We start from the raw sequence: 16,608 nt of genomic DNA on the forward strand, positions 1-16,608 counted from the left end.
CCATTAGCTCATTAGATAATTAAAAAATTTCAGTCTGAAATATATTTATGTACCCTCTGAATTCTTTGGGACCAGACACATTCCCTGCAAGTGGCAGAAGGTTGAATGTAGAGGAAGGTTCCTGCTGGCTTTGGCTTAGGTTACGCGTTAGGCTTCACCAGTGAACAATAAGGAGAGACCTTTCTGAGCCACTCCCTGATGGAGGAAGGTCTCCAAAGAGAGGAAGGTTGAGGGCTGCAGCCAGTTCTAGCCCCAGGGCATAACGCTGGACTCCTGGCATGGGCACCGTGAGTGCCAAGTGTCCAGTATTGCTTTGCTGAATGTCTGCATCGATCAGGGAAGTCGTAGTGGCACGGTGGAACAACTCCTTCCTTAGTGCTTTCATTAAGCAGCCATTGGCAATTGGAGAAAAGGAGGAAAAGCATTTTTCCTTAAAAATTGAATCTCCGAATCAGGAGGAAGCTCTCATTTCAGCCTATACCTCCAGTGTCTGCTTCCAGTTATTGTTTCAGATGGTGGGTTCTTGCTAACCGCAGTCCATGTGCAGAGAAATTCAGGTCTGGTTTCTATTTTATGCTGCATCGTAGTTGACGTGAAATACAAACTGTGCCTCTCTTCAGGCCTGCTTTTGTCCTCTGAGTGCCCAGTGCTGAGCTGGACACCAAATGATCCCCACCAAAAGAAGCTGAGACATGAACTGCAGCCGCATACAGTTGAGAATCACCACACTGATAGCAGCTGTAGCACTGAGCCTTGATTTCAGATGCAGAGTTATTTTTTGTGGGTTTTATCTTCTCAGCTGATATTTCCACTATAAATCAGAACTTCTGATTTATTGTGGAAAACAGCCAACTTCCCCCCCCCTGGATGTACAATGGCCTCTTGTCCTTGCTACGTAGTTCTGTTTCTTAGCAACATTGAATATTATTCTATTGGAAGAGAAGAAAACAAGATTCAAATCCTACTGCTTACTCTCAGTGGTAAATTTAGTATCTTGTTGAATCTGGAGGATTTACTTTTGTTTTCCATTCCCAAGGCCTCCTGGTTTATGCCAGGAGACAACTTAAGCAGTGGATGGAATATTTGCAGGCTGCATGCTTCCATTTTCGTGTGCACTATAAAACCAGTGCACATCTGAGAGAAACAAAATCCTGTTTTTTTCTTATTTATTTCTACAATGATTTGTAGCTTGATTCTCAATTGCTCCAGTTTCCTGTTGATGCAGCTCTATTTGCATCAAATAAGTTATCTTTAACTGATAGAGAACAGAGATCACAGGCTCTGATCTCTGGTGTGTTTTTTTCGTGGGAGAAAAATTACCCATCTTCTGCAATCAAGTATATAATACTGATCGAAATAAAATGCATACAGTGATTATGGGGGCTTTTAAAATATTACCCCTCAGAAGAAGCCAGAAAAGACTCACAGGCTATTTTTGCTTAAAGACTGGGACTAACTTGCTGTGTAACTGCCCTGGAATACATCCCAGAAGACAGAGCTCCACCATGCATGCACACACATGCATGTATATAATATTTTCAGAATTCTACCTCCTTGCAACAGCAGTTGATTATTGCATTGGGATTTAAATGGTGTAAGCAGTAATATGACTGCCTTTTTAGCATGCTCTGGGGCAAAGTGGAAACAGAATGACGGCAAATCTGTGGCTGTTCCTCACAGTACTGAACTCATATCTGGTCCAGACTCTCCAGTAAAATCAGGAAGATTTTCGTGCATGTCTGTTTCTGCCTTATTTTAACGAAAAAAAAAAAATGAAAGATCACTGCCACCTACGGACAAAACTGAGAATCGGCAGAGGGGATATCGTACAAAATGGTATCAGGGCAGAGATTCGAGAAGCCAATTGAGCAGTGTCACAGAAACTCACTTCTGGCATCGCACCTAGGAGTTGCCGCTGCAGAGACTATGACTATTTATATTGTATTATTAATCATGGCTATTCATGAGTGCTGCAGGACCCATCGGTGCTGCTGGAAGATGCTCATGAAAGCAGGAAGGGATCCTGATGCAAGAACACGTTTTTAAAATGTGAACAAACCCTCAAAAGTTGAGAGGAAATGGAGTCAGAACATTCTCATCCTTGGGGTTCTTTTCTAGATAGGGATTTTGTGATTAACTTCCAAAGATATTATTTACCCTCACGGGGGGTGGGGGGGCTCACAGCCCTGCTGGAATGTAACCGGACTGGTTTGGAAGGAACACTGCCAGTCTGCAGCTCAGACACAGCTCAGAAACCCTTCCTTGCCCAGATAATGTTTCACTGCTCCTATTGTAGTAAAGAAAAGAATCCAAATGTCAACTTGTACTTTAAAGATTATTTTTATGTTACACGAACTGTAGAATGCCTCAAACATGAACTCCACACTAGGTAAAATTTGCTGTTTTTCTCTCATTCTCAAAAGCCTTTGTTTTGCTCTCGACAGTGCAGTAAGCATTTTGAGAACTAAGAAAATTACTGCAAAATCTGTGGTCTGCTGGGCACTCTGGTTAAAGCCAGGTGCTGACATTCACAGTATATTGACCAACCTACAGCACTACAATCACCTGTGTCACACTGTTTGTTAATATAGAAAGTACAGGCAGATTCCACTGGTTCCTCACTAAAACTTGTCATATGTTATACTTAAATGTCAGAAGAGAGCAAAGATCAACTTCAACCAGTTCACTGTGTGTATCATTTCATTATAGATATGTCTGCTCCGTAAGCATTGGAAAAAGACCAAGAAAACCTTGCATAATTTCCCCAGGCAGTGATGGACCTAACATGCACCAATTCACACAAAGAGCATCTATATCATGTCCTCAGGGTGAGGGCTGGATCCAGTACTCTCCAGTATCTCTCTATAGCCTGCCTCTTGGGAATGGGTAAATATGGGGCTGTGTCCAGGCAGAGAAGCATTGCTCCTGCTGTGATGCAAGTGGAGCCAGGCAAGCAGAGGGTTTAGTCTATCTCCTTACCTTTCTCCTGCGCAGATCTCAATTGCTCCCTGGCAGGAAAAGATAACTCAGACACGTGCTGGGTATGATGAAACCAGGCGACAAATAAATCTAAGGATTGTCAGTGACCACGGAGGAGAAATGAACAGACAATGGACAGCAAAATGACAGAAGGAAGGATTGAGTTGACTCACCCACAGCAAACAGGAAACACCCAAGAACAACTCAAGCTGCAGCCAGGCAGCTGGCTGTACATTCAGGACATGCAAAATTACAGTCTTTGAGGCTCTGCAGGCAGTTTTAAATACAATCCCTTCAGCCACTTTGCATTGTAGTCAAATGGGAAAAGCAAAATGTTCAAACATTCACACCCCAGTTTCAGGGTGGGAACAGCTCAACAATGGCACAGAAGTGAACAATCCCAACCTGGATGGTAGAAACACTCTATCAGAAAGCAGATCCTTTTATCCTTCTGTCTTTGCAGAAAATACGAACGCACAGAAAGGGAAAATTCGTACTAAATATGTTAATGCCTAAAAATAATAAGTTGAGGACTTGTTTGGAGCTCCCAGACCCCCTTAGCAGGAAGCACATGCAGTACCCAAGTGTGGGACAGAAGTGGCAGCAGAAGAAGACCAAAAGCAAAGCCAAGAAGAGCACAGATGAGAGCAGAAGCAGCACGAGTTACCTCAGGGAAGGCACCCAGCACTCAGGGACCAGCACTGCTTGGGGCAAGGAGCTGCTCGTGTCCACAGCTCTGCCCTGCTCTGCCCCAGCCCTGGCACTGTGCACACAGTGGGTGCAAACACACAGAGGGAGGGGTACTCCTCCTTCCCAGCCCTTTGTGAAGGCTGTTCTGTTCTCCCTGGCCACCCAGACCTGTACAAATGCATACCTAAGTTTATGGCTTTGTGGACAGCCATTGCCTGTTGGTGCTGGAAATTGTGGCTTTGGGATGGACACATGAAAACCACTTCCAAACATGGGTGTTTCTCACAGTGAGGAATAAAAAAGTGAATTTAATGGCATGGCTCTTTGCTGTACTTAATGAGGATCTTCATATCCTTCCGTAGTATGCAACTGACCAAGCACTTATATCTTAAACCTACTGGCACAATGTGCTCATCCCTCATGTGAGTCACTGAGCCTGCACTGGGGTGCCTGAAGCAGGAACCGACCTTTTTCTTCTGTGCATTCATACCTCCTCATAAAATAAAACTGTTGCATGAGCTGGGGGTTCCCAGAGGTTCTCTGTAGGCTTGCTTTCATCCCAGCCTGCTGTACACAGATTGCTTAACTGTCAGCTTCAAGTGTTCAAATACGTTAATCAGCTTGTTTCAAGTTGGGTTATCCACAGAGTGTGTGTCTCAAGAAAGAATTAAGTTACACTACCAGTGCAATACCCTCAAATTTTCCCTACTGTCTTGCTCCTATCATGTAGGCAGCACTGTTTCTCTGTATCACTGTTTTTGAATGTAATTTTGTTACTAGCCATGATAAAGAAACAGAAACAGATCTGTAACAAGGGTGATGTGCTGGCGGCTGGTGGTTGCAGGTGTTCCAGATGACGACAGAGAAAAAAAAAACATGAAAGCAGTGCTTCAGATTACATCCACCAGCTCAGCAGTGTGGGAAGATGAAGGAATATTCTGATTCCTTCAAGTCTTTGAGCATTAGGTTGAACACCTTTGTCATTTTTTCTTTATTTCATCATTTTAGATGCTGCAAGCCTTTGTCTACAAGCTCAGAAGATACCCAAATTCAGTCTCATTATCCTGTCCATCCTGTGTCTGGATGATAGGTGTCATGGTGGCCAGCAAACTTACTGCAGGCTCAGGCACAAAACACCAGCTTGGCTATAAAATCAGTCATCTAGTCAGTGACTCTGGGCCTGCTTCTGTTTGCTTTTTATTTTGGTCATTCACATTGCATTTAATTATTGTTATGAAATAATTTTGAAATGCAACATGTAAACATTTCTTTCCACAAATACTTCATTCCTTTTAAAATGTCAGCAAGATTCAGTATATGCTTGCAATGTATTTTGATTTCCTTGGATTTATTGCTCCTAAAGAGTTATCAAAGTCAGACACAACTTGATGAGCATCATATACTTACCTACCTTATGGCATATGCTGTGAATATAAGCAAGACTCCACTCCCTTACAAGAAACGTTATTCTTAGAACTGACTGGTAACCAGATGGCAGCATTGCTGAAGGGTGTCTGCTTGCTTTCCTTTATTTGCCACAGCCATAGAGACATCCTGTGTGCTCACCAAGGGCAGACCAGAGGTGCCCATGGTGAAGCACTGCCTGCTTCACTGTTCTGGCAGAGATGGAAAGATGAGCAGCAGTACAACCTCAGCAATGCCAGAGGGAGCCAAAAGAAGGAACTGCAGAACAACCAAGGGAAGGAAAAATTAGGCAGTAATCCAGGTGAATTTTGACAGCTTCAGACAAAACACCAATGATTCTTTGACTCAGCCTTTCCCATTTTAATCCCAATAAGACGAGTGAAGTGAATCATGGGCTTCCTCTTTCTTTCCCACAAGGGAGGACCAGCCCAACATTCACACTGCCCAATTTCCCCGTTCCCAAGGCCCGTCAGCCACATCCAGTCTCGTGCCAGCTGAGAAGGAGGAGTGGGTTGGATGGACAGGCATAGGGTGACACACAGGGCTCAAGGTCTGCAAGGTTTGCCCTGGTATGCTGGCTGAGTAACATCTGTAAGCACCATGTTGTGAAATAGATGTTTCATGTGCAGTGAAAAAACCCGGGTTCATTGAGTGCAATTTCATTCCTGGCCAAGACTACAGCAGAAAGGGAAAATTAAGTATATTTTTGCCTTGTTTAGCCAAAGAAAGAGGCTGATCTCTTGGGATTAGAGATCCGCATTAGTGATGTGCTGGAGTTGGTGAGATAGAACTGTTTCTCATGGTAACTGGGTAAATCCATCAGGAGCTACGTAACCACCTCCCTTTCTGTGGTTTTCAGCTTTATCTAGATGTCCAAACCACATCTAATATCATCCATCAGTCTCAATGGGAATTTTCTGCAATGAGAATGCGAGAATGTTTGCCCAGTGCAACACTTAGTATCCTGTTTCAGAGAAAGCTGTCCTGGCTCTTGTATGTTGGTACAGTCATCTCAGAGACTGGGAGAGACCCCAGCTTCTAACACTTCAGTGCGGGTGGTAAACAGCAAAGGGCACAAAGTGAACAAATGCAAACAACCTCAAATGCAGCCTTGCATTTCTAGGACACTTTGAGTGAGACCTCTGCAGTTCTGCTCAGTCAGACCAGCAGAAGTTCCTTCAGTAACCCATTGCAGAACAGGTTTGCAAAAGCTTCCAAGCAATCCAGTGTGAGGTTGTTGCAGACCTGGGGCTTCAGCAGCTGATACAGCCCAAAATAGGACACTGGCACTCCTGTACACCTGGAATGAAGTTAATAATCCTTGGAACAGATGTGGGCTTGAAGGATGGTGCAGAGATAGATTCAGCCATCATCCAGCTGTGCAGATATCTTCTCCTTTGAGAGCAGGTGCTGTCCTGGGCCAGACTCTGAAGAGTGCATCTGAAGTCCCGTCCCTCCAAAACCTGCATGTCTAACTGAGAGTAACAGGGAAAACTGTTTCTACTTAAGTTCTGCTTAGAATCTAAAGTTTATTGGATCTGACTCCTTTACAGTTAGCAATTCCTACTTATTACTAAGAAATCATGCTTTCAGCAATTAGGTTTCCCCCACTGTCTCATATTAATTGTAGAATCTGTCTTGTATTTAGCCAGTGCAGCCTGAATGGGTAATGAAAGGCAGTGAGTAATTGCTTCAGTGCAGGGAGCCGTGTGGGTAAACCAGCAGTAATCAGTACCATGCTCACAGCTTCGCAGTGGCTTCGGTGAGCGCAGCTGTGGCTGCAGTTGCTGCGCTCCTGCTCCAAAGCAATTCCACCAGGCTCGGAGGAATCCCTCCGGCCTCACTGCAGTGTGAAGGCAGAATCTGGCTCACGTTCAGCTGACGCACCATGAGGAATGAGAGCCATTTGTCAGACAGCTTACCGGATGGAACCAGAACGTGATTTTCCAAGCCATGTGTCTCAGCCTCTGGTTTCTCCAGAGGGTCATTGTGGTTCACAGTGCCGATGGAGGAGGAGGATTGGTAATCTGTTATTCTCTGCTTTCCTCATCACAACGTCAGGCTCCTGATGCCGCTAATTTTTTTTTTTTTAAAGAGGGAGAATTACAAAATATATACCAGCCATTTCTTCATGTGGGAGCTTCTGGAACAAAGAAAGGTTACTGTGTCAGGATTGAAACACAGAGGCATTGTACATATAGCTCCTTAGTGGGTGGGACAGGCATCTGAACTACAATTATTCTCCTGTATGAGCATTTTATGTTTCCATCAAATATGCACTGATGGTAACAATACTATGTTAAATATTTCACTTCATTAATACAGCTTCTGCAAAGGCTGCCTCATTGCTTTCGGCAGCTGTCACAGCTTAGGAGCCTGCAGGATGCACAGTACCCCATCAGTCTATCACCCTTCCTTCTCCCAAGGCTGAAATATGAAATGTGAGGAGCCTGGAGTACTCAAAAAGACTTACTATAGACAGTGTGTACTATGCTTTGCTTTACAGAGAAACTAGTGAGGTCACAAACTGTGAACCTGCAGCTGCACCAGTGGTAAGAGAAGCAGCTTATGAAAGAGGGTGCTTGACCCATGTGGATCGTATCTGTGATGCTCTGCTGTCCTTAGAAGGAGCCAGGTATGGGGCCAAGATTGCTCCAGTGGATGAAGGGATGGGATGGTGTGGGGTTCCACCCTAAATTTCCAGCAAAGTGCAAGTCCCCACATCAGATTTTGTCTTGGCAAAGGCCTGGTGCCAGATGTGGGCAGTGACCTGGTGCTAGCAGTCCTGCCCTCTGCCATGGTTTAGATCCCCATCAGCCCTCGTGTCTTTGGGCTGAGATACCTCCCACTGACATTCCTCCTCCAAGGGATCAGTGCTGAAATCACAGCTCTCTGATATTAATTTTGCAGTAAGGACTAATGTTCCCTGAGGCAGAAATGAAACTGCATCGACTTTAATTTGTCACATCTCAAGTTCCAAAAAAAGGACATCCAGACTCTCAAAGAAATACAGAGACTTTTTTTTTTCCATTTCAAAGATGAACCCGAGCCCAGCTGATGTCTTGCTCTGCAATAGCTTGTTAAACTGCTTCCCCTGGATGTCATTTTTTCAAGGTGGCAACTCAATGCTGAATCTTTACTTCTCTGTCCTTTAGGACCAGTTGCAATGACATTCTCCTGCCTGCTGCCCCACTGCAGACCTCATAGCACCAGAACTGCAGTTGGCAGCCAAGTGTTGGATGGCAGGCTTCTTCCTGAGCTCCTTGGTAAACATCAGAGGGTTTGTCTGAATGGAGTACTGTGTTAATCTGTCACAAAATTCTACATTACATTAGCAAGTGGATTAGAGGTGCTGAAATAAATGTAATAGCAGGTTTTTCTTGCAGCACAGGTGGGCTTGTGGGATTTAGGAAACACATTTTTTGCAGTTGGACTCTTTGGAAGCAGCTCATTATGTAGATGCATGATCAAAATAGCATTCACTTGTATTTCATCGATTTTTAATGTCGTAAACTTTAGATGCACCCCCATTCTATGTCTCTATATTGTTGAGATTACAAGTGCTGTGTTACAATGTCAAGAAGCCTTGTGTATTCTTAAGAATCAACACTTAGGAAACACAATAAAACAATGTGGGTGATAGCAGAGTGAGTAATGCTCTCAGGAGCAAGCCAATTGTGGATCAGGTAAACAAACGAAGCCTGGGAGTAAATGTGGGTTGGGTGAAAACACCTAACAGTCTTGTTGGTACAGAGCAATTGCACTTTGCCTTTGGGACAGGTGCCAATGGGAATGTCCCCAAGGTAGAAAAGCATGCCTGCTGGCTAGCTGCAGTGGTGGCTTGGGCGGCACTGGGCAATGTGCAGAGGTGGTCTGGGTGCTGCCAGCCCTCTGCTGCTTCTCCAGATCCAGATGGGAGAGTTGCTGCTGCCTGCAGCCTCTCCTAAAGGTCCCAAGCATGGAGCAGGAGCTCTGGAGAGGTGATGGGTTGCCCATTGTGAGCACAGGACAGGCGTCCTCCTGTCTGCACCAGGCTGTGCTTGGGTGCTCATGTGGACATGTAGGGATAAGTGAAGTTACAGCATAGGCTGACTGTCAGTCTCAGTGCCATAGGAACTCCACAAAGGCAGATGTGAGATGGCATGGTGAAAGCACAGCCATCCTGGATTTATAGGCATCTGTTCCTATTCAAGGAGTGCCAAGATTTTACCTCAGATTTCTGCTGAGAAATTCAGATTTCTGCCAGAAGGAATTCATTCTTTCCTAACAAACATCTCTTCCACTGCAGAGAAGCAAGCATCCACCTGTATGCCTCCAGCTGTCAGCAGGAATACTTACCTGGGGGAGGTGATAATCTATTTCACATCTTTTCACAATAACAAAAGGCTTATTGCCAGCTTTGCCCCTTTTATTCCTCACCACCTTATCCTCTTTAGCCTCACCGTCCCTCAGCACGGGGTGGGAAGCCACCTGGGCTGATGTGTATATGGCACATAATGCAGGGCAATGTGATTCAGAACTGTGATTTCTAAGAATGGCATTAAAAAAGTTGTGGCTTCTCCTAATGACTTTTGTAGAGAAACACTGCTCTGTTGCATTATAAAGAGCAGAGATCGGGCTGCTGCTGCTACTGAGGTGGTTCTTTCATGGATAGAAGCCAGTTTGCTCGATGCACTTAATTTGCAAATTACCAATGCGTTCAATTATACTCGATTACTAACACAACTTTAGACGTGGGTTGTTTTTTTTTTTTATTATTCTAAATTAGAGTGAGGATGGCAACACTGAAATAAATATATATATAGTATATATATATATAACCACTATATATATATGTATATATATATAAACACAACTCCCAGAGTGCAGCCATTCCAAAATAGGAAAACGAGGGGGGAATTTGCTCCTATGGAAGCACTTTCCCCATTCAGGCCGCAGAGGAGCAGCAATGAAGGCGGTTCCTGCTGTCCCACCCCGGCAGATGGCAGCGTGCGAGCGCCGAGAAAGGACAGAGCCCAAAGCGGAGGGATGGGGCATCCGAGCTGCCCAGCTCCGGGATCCGCAGCGCGGCATCCATCCGTGCGAATCAGTTCGATCTGAGATCGCTTTGGATCCGAACTTTGCTGCTGTGTGACCGACTGAAAGGAAGTGGCTGAAGGGGCAGAGCTGGGAGTGCTGCAGATGCTGAAGCTGAGTTCTTGCCAGTGTCCGTGTGCATCTCAGCAGGTGATCAGGGACGTTTTGCAAAGGGAGGTTAATAATGGAGCATCTGTTCCTGACCTCCCGCATGAAAGAGAGATCTCAAACCAAAGCCATGTAAATAATGAGCATTCCAGCTCAGTGAGTGAAAAAATTATTCAGAGATGACTCAAAATGAAAATATTTCCCCCCCCCAAAAAAGGGAAAAAGAAATCTTCGGTTCATCTGGATCATCTGGAAGACTTTATTTGACCAGAAACTATGATTAAATAGGCCATATTGAATTCATTTCAAAAGAAAATAAAAGCCCTCAAATTAAACAAAACAGAATGCAAAAAGAAAAAGGAAAAAAAAAAAGAAAAAAGAAAAAAGCCACAAAACAAATGTCACAAAATTACAAACTGAGAACAAAACCTTTGAATTCATTGGAATACTTTTCCTTAACTTTTTTCTTCCAGGACTTAAGCAGCTTCATCCACATCTAGGAACAAGTTCCCTCCAGCTCTTTCCTGATGAAACAATTACCTGCTGAAAACGAGTCGCCCGTTCTCATTAATCATGGATGCGATTACTCAGCTCAGAGTGTGGCACTCACACTTAATACACATCTGCCATGCAAACTGACCCAAATCCTTTGTATTCCTCTATTTACACATTGGCTGAGCCCACATGTAGCAGCACGAGACCTAAATCCCCGAGGGGAGGCAGACAGGCAGAATGTCATCCTCTATTACCATTGCTGTGACAGCAGATAAGTAATTCTTGCCCTTGTGCAGATTTACAGAAGGAATGCCCTCAGTCAATGGGAGCCTGTTTTTTGGCAAAGCCTTTACTGAGTGCTGCTACTGCAAATTCTGCAAGTGGAATGGGGAGAACCTTGCTGGTTATAGACACTGATGCAGGCAGCTGGACTGAGCACCGCTGCTCTACTACAGGCAAGGATTCCCAGGGGCTGAATTCCCACCTGAATGGCATTTCCCATTTCCCAGTGAGTTGGGAGAGCTGCAGGAGGTAGCAGCCAGTGGTGTGAGGCAGAGGGGAGATGTGTGAGGGACACTGTTGGGGAAGCAGTATCTGGGGAGGCAAAGAGTATCAGCCAGCACTTCCCCCTGATGCTGCCTGCTGTAATGGTGAGTGACTCACAGGGAGTGCCTGCAATGCTGTTGCTGCTTTGCATTTCACTTTCCCCATCAATCTGATTAGAAAGGTCAGCTACACTTGTCACAGGGTGAGCCATTTCAACCAGCATTTCTTATGGACTTGGGGATTTGGGGATTTAATCATTAGAGCAATACTGTAGATATTGCTGTGCTGTCATTTGTCTCCTTCCTATCCCCGATAAGCTGGAGCAGTGAGGTGAATGCTGTTCCTCCTGCCACACCTGTCCCTTGCAAGCCTCAGCACCTTGCACTTTTAGACCTGGTATCTCTTGTTTTCCAAAGTCATTGTGGTCAGTGACTGTTGCAAAGGGCGTAGGTTGGACCACAGCACCCATGAGGGTGAGATTTCAGAAACATTCCGAGGGGATTGGCTGCCACATGGAAGAAAAATACAGAACAAGAGTTACTGCTGGTGTGCATTTAAAATAATGTTAAGTAAAACACTGTAGGTTTTCAGATCTTAACAGAGATTAAGAGACCTCAGTAAAGAACGGGGTGTTCGGTGCTCAGCTCAATCCACCTTTCTCCTGTTGTGCTTTGGAGGTCTTTGAAGCTCATTACTGGTGACAGTGAGAACAGTGACCGACCAGAGGCCTCATCTGAAAGAGCAATTCCAATAGATCCATAGTCTGATCAGCAGTTTGGGTAGGATCTAGGAGATTCCAACAAGAAGCCACTTTCTTTCATCCTAATTTTATCAAATGGAATCATTGTATCATCCGAAAAAGTTCCACTGATCCAACAAGCTTCCATTTTGGCCATTGTTTGGGTGGTTCTGTGATTCTATGATTTAGTGTTTTCTCCCAATCCAGGTTCAGGTTCCCAGAGGACACTGAAGTGATTCCTATTTGAGCACGTGGACTTCTGGCCTTCTCAGCTCATCTTGCCTGTATGACTTTGGAAGTTTGTCTTTCCAAACCTGTTCAGTCTGGTTCAAAGCTGTCCACTGTGTTTATCTTTGTGCAATGGTTTTTGAGTCAGTTTATGAATTTTGCATTAGAAAGAACTCAATGCCTCAAAGTGAAATCCTGTTAAAACCACCAACTTTTTTCCAAGCCAGTGAGTTTTACATAATTTCCCCATTAGAAACCACCTTTCAACCATATGCTGTCCTTGATGCCAAGCTGAAGGCCGTCTGAAATGTCAGATCTAGGATTACCGAAAACACAAATTTGGACTGTCTGGGAATTTGGCAGAGGTTGCTTTGCAGTGTGATCTCAGTTCATTTGGCAATTGGTAGGGGGTAGATTGAAATTGAGTTTGCCTAATTTGTCCTCAAACCTAAGTGCCAGCATTGCCAGCAATGAGGTTCAGGCAAATGGAGATTGCCAAGAGAACAAGCTGCACTCTGTTGTTTTCTCTCCGATGACAAGTCTCACAATATAATTGACCTAATTTTTACATTTCTGAATGTGGCTGCCTGGAGATCACTCATTCTCAGACAGCTTGGTGCTCTGTAACCGTGCACAAGTACTTCCAGACTCTCCCTCCCTTTTGCAAGGGAATTTTCTATCTGCTCTCTTCTGCCTTCAAATAAGGAAGAACTTGTCTGATTAATTGCACATGTATGTTCATGTTTGTACAAATCCAACCGAAAGTGACGTCTCTTATTTAGTCAACAACCTCTGAACTCATCCTTGAAGTGCTCTTTTTTATTGTTCATGCTGCTTGCCATTTCCCATGTGTTATTAAAATAGACATATTGTGGTGGCTAAATGGAGAATTTAATTGTAAAAGAGCTGTTCTTGCCACTGACATATCCATGGCTGGGTTTGTTTTTTAGCGTCTGAAGTAAATCCATAAGTCACAGCTGTGAAAATAATCTATACACATCAAGTCAGGGACAAGCACATACATCCTTAAACAATCAAGCAGTCCCCAGTTATGTTATCTGTCTAATTGCCTCTTAAATAAATAATTACATTCAAAACTAAGCAGCATCTACGATTTCTCTGTAACATCTAGCTATTTAAGCATAAGGTCAACATACATTTATCTGACCGCAACCAATTTTCTCTCAGCGCTGACTGGACAGGGTGTGAACATACTGCTTGTTGCCATCACCTCCTGGGGCAGCCGAAGTATTTCCTATTCTAGCTTTATTCTTTTGAACAAAACATCCAAGTTAGGCACGAGGGACTTTCTGAAGATGGATCTACCCCCCATCCTACCATGTGCATGCTGTGCATGAGCCACGATGCTCAGGCTGTCTCCCAAGCCCCATGGCTGGACATGTTTGCTCTGAACTTGTCTCATCCCAGTGTTAGCTTCTTCAAACCATGTTTTCATGCTATTGAAGCTGCTTCCAGGGGTTATGGAGTCCACACTGACATTTTCAGGTGGGGTTAATGATTTAGTGTGACTCATATGTCAGTGCTAACTCACTCAGGTCTCACAACAAATCCAACCGATGACTCAGGATGCCTTTTTATCACTGTGTTAAATGATGGGTGCTTGCAGCGTCCAAGATTTCCAAAAGAAAGAAGTAATATATATTTCACAGTTTTTTGCCCCTACTGTCTCTTTACAACCTTGTGAAGCAATTAGATAGCCCTTATCAGAAATAGGTCATGTCTCCCAGAAAGCCCCAGGCTGTTGGCTCCCTGCTGCTGATAGTGAGTTGGGTTTAACGGGGACATAGTAGTTAATATTTTTGCAGTCAGCATGTGACCTCTGCCACAGGAGAAAGAAGAGAAAGAGAGTCTGTGCTTCTTGTGGTGCTGCCAGGGTTGCTGAGTACAAAAGACAGAGTAATTCCAGTCTCATGTAGGCATGTGTGAGCCTAATGGAAAGGAACCCATCAATATTACCATTTTGCAAACCACGAGTAGTGTGAAAGAAGACAAATAACAAGAACACTACAGAAATAGTGTTGTGTTTTTTTTTTCAGGTGCTGGTGTGCACAGCCATGGCTCTCTGTGCCCAAACAGGAGAATGGTCCCAGCATAGAAATAGGTCCACACCAGGATGAGACCGGTGCATGGCTCTTTGCTCCTGCTTTCCCTGGGGCACACTACAGAAAGGGGCCACGGGATATTCCAGGTAAATCCAGGCATCCATCCTGCCTTGCAGATTAGATGCAGCCAACAAGAGCACGGGTCCCATAGGAGAGACGTTTGTTCAGTAGAATGCTTTCAGATGTATTCCATCCATTTCTGTCAGAGAACTAAAACAGCTTTTTTCTTTTTTTCAGACATTGTCAATAGTCTGAATGCTACAGTTAGACACTAACTTTCGTAGCACTTCCTCTTGAGCAATAATATGAAATGAGGACTTGATTACGTAGCAATGGACTGAGTTCATTTTAGAAATGGTTCTGGGATTGCAGCAGATATGATCACTGCATATCCCTGTCCCCGTTAATTTGTCAGAGATGCAGCTAGCATAAACAGAAGCTGGGCTTTTGGTCAAATGTAAAGAATGAGTTTGAAATGCTGATTCACCGCAAGAAAAGTATGAGCACAGAGCTGAGGCTTGGAGCTGTCTTGTAAAACAGGAAACTTATTCAGCAAATATTAGTAATACCTTAAATACAGTGTTACAAGAATACAAGACTTTGCTATGCTGGTGAGACAGAGACTAATTTTTATTTTTATTCTTATTTTTATTTATTTGTTGGCTTTTTTTCACTTGGGCTGGGCATTCAAAGAGCATCTTTGTTGCATTTGCAGAGCCTGCAGTTTCATACTAAAACACTTCCGAAGTCTGATCCCTGTTTTTTTAAGAGTTATAAATAGCTGGTAGGAAGTACCACACGTACCACTAGTTTGTATAATGTTTAAACTAGGTCAGCGTGCAATGAACTCTGCAGGTAACGGAGTCCAGTGGACAATTATTGCCTGACACTTCAGTTTTCTATTTGGATAATTTGACCTTTTAATTGAGCACTTAACCTGAAAGTTTACACAGTTCAGGGCCAATTTGTGGGGAAAAAAAAAAGCATAGCTCTACTACATGTGTTGCTCCCTAAAATCCCAATTAAAATGAAGAAAAAGGAAAAAAGCAAGAGTTTTCATGCAGTTGATGATCAGTGTTGAATTTCACAGGAAGAATGCATGGGTGTTTCTCACTTCAAGCAGAACTGTCATGTTTTCCAGCAGGGCAGAGTGGTCACGTACTCATTTCAGCGTTGGGATAGGCTGCACTCTTTGGCCTCTTCCTTATCGTGTGAGAGCTCTGTGCTGCGCATTTGTTCCCAACACACTCCGTGTGAGCTAGGTTTGCTATCCGCATAAAAAAACCACCGTATTTCGTGTTTTCCAAAACCTGATGCTTTCCTGGAAGCGCTGGATTTGCTGTGTGTGCCGTCAGTGTGCTCAGCAATTTCCTAAGACTGAGCAGGGGGAAAGCATGAGCAGACACAGCTGTCAGGCTGCTCCCTGTGCAGCCCCCAGCCGCCCCAAAAAGGCGTTTCCCACCGCTCTCCTAATTGTCTTGATGGTCTGATAAACGCTGCCTGCCAGCCGTAGGCTGGGTCGCATGCCTAATGATTGAGACTGGTTGCAAGAGAATTCTGCAGAAAACACTTTTTTGTTGTTGCTGTTTAGAAAAGCTACATCCGGATCAAAAATAAGGATTCCTTGTGTACTTTCTGGAGCAGTTGGTTTTCTTTACAGCCCCTATGGGCTGCCCAGCTGGTAAAATGGGTTGTAATACCACCAAGGAGCTCACACTGTGTTCCTGAGGCCTCAAATTTTTCCACCTTGATAGTGTCCAATAAAAGATCAAGGTTTAGAAGCAAACTGCTGTTCTTTGGATCAGACTGCTAAAAGCAAGGGCAGTGCTCTTACTCATAAGCAAACTCAATAATCCCAGCAAAGTCTCTCATCAGTTCCCTGGGATGAATATTCCAATAAAGATTATGCAGCTCATTGCTGCTAAGAGGAAGGAGGGGAAAATTTTGCAATTGGTGCCTAGGAGCTGATAACCAGTTTCTATCAGCCTTTTACTAACAGGTTGCCCATGAGAATTAATGAAAAACTTAAATCAGTATTTCCACGCCGCTGACTATCTGAAGGATTTTGGCCAGTTGGACTCCGGATATTTCAGAGGAAAAAACAGTGGTTTTGGCTCAAGCTGTGCTGAACCAGATGTCTACAACTGTCCTCAGTGTCCGTTCTAGCCGAAAAAACAAGTGATTAACATGCACAGTGAA

The 16,608-nt window shown here is 44.1% G+C and overlaps 1 protein-coding gene across 3 annotated transcripts in view; it reads right to left on the bottom strand.

Moving 5' to 3' along the window:
- Nucleotides 1-3,731, bottom strand: part of BCAS1 (brain enriched myelin associated protein 1) — a 42,427-nt gene extending 38,696 nt beyond the window's left edge. For 2 of the 3 annotated variants that reach the window (XM_042834447.1, XM_042834445.1), the window contains exon 1: nucleotides 3,647-3,731. The gene's annotated coding sequence lies outside the window, so the exon portion shown is untranslated. Of the gene's footprint in view, nucleotides 1-2,979; nucleotides 3,038-3,646 lie in introns of all 3 variants that reach the window. The other variant, XM_042834446.1, reaches the window with a different exon arrangement.
- Between the last annotated feature and the right edge of the window lie 12,877 nt (nucleotides 3,732-16,608).

This window comes from Centrocercus urophasianus, unplaced genomic scaffold (assembly GCF_019232065.1).
Source record: "Centrocercus urophasianus isolate 14NV4802_14NV808 unplaced genomic scaffold, USGS_Curo_1.0 seq_46, whole genome shotgun sequence".
NCBI classification, from domain to species: Eukaryota; Metazoa; Chordata; class Aves; order Galliformes; family Phasianidae; genus Centrocercus; species Centrocercus urophasianus.